Genomic DNA, 4,159 nt, shown 5'->3' with positions numbered 1-4,159 from the left:
TATGCCAATGTTTTTTTTTTTTTTTTTTTTTTTTTTTTTTTTTTACTAATTCCACTTGAGTCTTTTCAAAATAATATGTTAAGAAAAGTATTGTATAGCTTTACTTTAGTTTCTCTGACAATGGGTGGTTTGCATAAAGCTGTATTACCTTTTCCCTTTATTGTAGAAGACACTTTAAATAGCAGTATATACTTAGATTTGTATGCTACTACCACAGTTTAGTATATACAGTCACGAAGCTCAATACGTAGTAAATATTCATCCATAGATAGTTGCTAACCACTAGGATCGTTACTATCGACTCATTACATACAATGCGAAATGGTATCTGCACAGTCTATTGTTCCTAGTACCCTCATAAACTCAAGCTTCGTGACTATATACTAGACTGTGCTACTACTAGGATGTATTTACTATGTATCGGTAGTATCAAGAATTAGTGTTCGGCTTTCATGCACTTGTGTTAATTTCTTGGTAGAAAATTGATTGTTGTCCTCAAAATTTGGTTAGTTTAACAAGAGAATACACAATTACGACGAAGTGGGAAGTGTACAAGAGAGAATGAGAACAAGTGCTGTTTGTTAATCTACTCGTACTAAAAGAATACTCAGCATTATTAATCACGTCGCAAAATTCTGCCACAGGAAATGATAAAAAAAAAAAGCCACCAGGCTATGAAAGTTGAGATGAAAGTTAACAGCACGATAAACATAGACTAAAAGCAAAATGTGAAGAAAATAAATAATGTGAAAGGTAAAGTAAAGTCAAAATCAGACGAGCCCAAAATGTTAGTTATTAAATTTACATGTAACCTAAAATATTGTACACACTCGGAGTTTTTTCACGTAAATTAAATGTATTATATATATATATATATCATATATTTATTTTGCTAAAAATATAATATTTTAAATAACAGTAATAATAAAAATCAATTAATACATAAATTGCAATTACCTCAAAATCAGTATTTTAGTAATTCATTACAAAAATTGATCATATAATATATTTTATTCGTGAAACCTATATAACTTCTTATAATCACGTTCTGATAATTCTTATCTTACCTTGCTGGATTTTAAGATCGAATTTTCTTAAATTCTGCCATTTTAACTGCATAAATGCTTATGCTAAACTAACGAAGTCTCCAAGAGGGCAGACTACAATTTTTCTCAGTTTATACTTAGAAGTACAAGTATATACTTCTTGTTATGCATATAAATTATAGTTTAGACTATCAATTCGAGCATAAACTTAATATGGCCTTGCAAATCAATTTTCTGCTATGCAGGAAAGATTTGTTATTAGTTTTTATGCATACAGACTGTAGTATATATTACGAAAACCTTAGCATTGAAGTTTACTTCAACTTTGTGGATACCAGCCAATAAGTAAAGATTAATTTGTGGTCCTACAGAATTAATCTGTTATTGTAACAAGTGTTAATAGAGGAGAAAAATTTGCTCCAGCGCCGGGGATCGACCTAGCAGTCTAATCACTGAGCTACTTCGAAGTTCAATCCACAGCACTGGATCGAATCCCGTCCTCCAATTTTCCCTTAGTGACCTTACTCCATATTCGATATATATGTTGACATATATTATGTATAATGGCAGTTGGCTTAATATTATGTCAACATATATGTCGAATATGTAGTAAGGCCACAAAGGGAAAAACATTGGAGGACGGGATTTGATCCGGTGCTGTGGATTAATCTTCGAAGTAGCTCAGTGTTTAGAGCGCTTGGTACGCAGAACCAAGGACCCGGGTTCGATCCCCGTCACCAGAGCGAATTTTTCTTCTTTAATAACAACAGCCAATAAGTGGTTAAAATTTCGTTAACATCAGAACTATAAGTCGGCCTGTGTAGCGTAGTCAGTATAGTGCTGGCCTTCTGTGCTCGATGTTGCGGGTTCGATTTTGGCTCAGGTCGATGACATTCAAGTGTGCTTAAATGCGACAGGCTCATGTTAGTACATCTATTGACATGTAAAAGAACTCCTGCGGGACAAAATTCCAGCACACCAGCGACGCTGATATAACCTCAGCAGTTGCGAGGGTCGTGTAAACTATAATTCAAATTTTTCAGAACAATAGAAAATTAATTAAGTGCACCAATGTTGTGTTGTGTAACGATACTCTAAACAGAAACCTTTATTATTAAAAATAATTATTTCTGCCTTACAGAGAACTAGATGGAAATTATTTTGTGTTCATTCAATAGCCAAACGGTCCGTTATTCAATATAAAATATTTGAAAAACTTATGTTTATTAGAAACAAAGTTATGCGGAGTTGCTTTCAGGCATTTTTTTTTTTTTTACGCACATTAACCATTTCCCCTGAAATATAATTTGTATTAGACTGATTCGAAATGTTTTTGAGTACTATCCTTAAGTAATATGACCAGCGACAAAGAAAAGAAACACTAGAAAGAAAAATAAGTGTTATTTAATTTCACAAAGAAGAACAAGTCTTTCTAAAGCGGACCCATGCAAGATAGTGTTCTATGGACAAAGAGCAGTAAGAGCGCTTGCGTGGCAAATTGTGGGGCTGCCTCATGTGACATCTGCTGCCATGAGACCTGTGGTGGAGTTACAGCTTTAAACATTACATTAGTAAGCTACAAGACAGAGAGAAATAATATATCTCAACCAATTCTAAAGGGTAAGCGTAGATCTATCACGCCTACTTTAAAGTGTGATTATAAAAAAATGTTTATTGAATTTCAAGGAAGTGTAAAATGTTCAATATGTAGAATTTAAATCGGTTAAAGAAATTTAATCTTGAGAGACATTACTCCGTATATCATAGCCAAAAATGTGATGTGATGGAGGTGAATCGCAAATGAAATTAATTAATTTTTAACTCAAAGAACCATCACTATCAAGAGAGGTTTAAATTAACTTTAACTCCTTGGGACAGGGAAAATTCGGTCGCAACGACCGTGAGTAAAATTACCCCATGTGAAGAGTGCAATTCAGAATACAATTGTAAATTATTATTATTATTATTATTATTATTATTATTATTATGATTACTATCGTTATGATTGTCATCATTATTACTCAGCATAACTATTACATTTTAAATATATTTTGCTTTTCGATAGAGACTGAGAAACAGATAACTTACTCAGCGAGCCTGCTTATTGTCTCATTTACCGAATTTATTTACATTTAGCAAGACTTCTCAGAAATGTTGATGTTGGAGAGATCATTAACGAAGGCTTAATGATGTCTGCTGAAAAATTTTGCTCTAAGCTAATGGAAATATATCAGTTTGTTGTCATGTTGCACAGAACTGCAAGACGCAGAAACTTTTTCTACTAGAGAAATGTAAAAGTTAAGTAATTGATTAACTAGCGGACTTACTCGTGTTAATTATGTAAGTCTGTGCGGCTTACAGCTGTTTCGGTGTTTCATCACACCATCCTCAGAGCCTACTAGATCTCGGCGTCATCTCTAACTTCTCTGCCTGTTATGTGGGTGCGTTTGATTGTTGAAAGGTGTTGAAAAGTGGTCAAATAATGTGTGTGTACTGAAATTGATCTGTGTGTTGAGAATTTGATCGGGGTGTGTTTTAGTGTGTTTGTATATTTCGTATTGCTCTGAAACACACCCCGATCAAATTCTCAATACACAAATAAATTTCAGTACACACACTATTTGACTCCACTTTTCAACACCTTTCAACAATCAAACGCACCCACATAACAGGCAGAGAATTTGGAAATGACGCCGAGATCTAGTAGGCTCTAAGGATGGTGTGATGAAGCACCGAAACAGCTGTAAGCCGCACAGCCTTAAATAATTAACACGAATAAGTCCGCTAGTTAATCAGTTACTAATATTCAAGTGTTAAAAGTAGTGTACGCAAGATTCAAAATGGGTAAAAGTTAATTTATGAGCAGATATATGCTTGATATGTATTGTAATATTATTTTAATTAAGAATTTAACATTAAAAACGCGTCCTTGGTTTGATCACATTTGTAAGTTAGTGATAATATTGTAGTTTATGTATTATATTACTCCTTGAACTTTAAAAGCACTCCGTGTCGTAAAATTCTACAGTGCACGTCCCTTAGATCTGAGAGCAAAACTGTGGACTCACATTGGCAACGGGGCAAGAGCACTTTCGTATGGGCAAAATTTTCAC

This window comes from Periplaneta americana, chromosome 16, assembly GCF_040183065.1.
Source record: "Periplaneta americana isolate PAMFEO1 chromosome 16, P.americana_PAMFEO1_priV1, whole genome shotgun sequence".
Taxonomy (NCBI): domain Eukaryota; kingdom Metazoa; phylum Arthropoda; class Insecta; order Blattodea; family Blattidae; genus Periplaneta; species Periplaneta americana.
The sequence above is the reverse complement of the archived record's forward strand: the minus strand, read 5'-3'. Positions refer to the sequence as shown.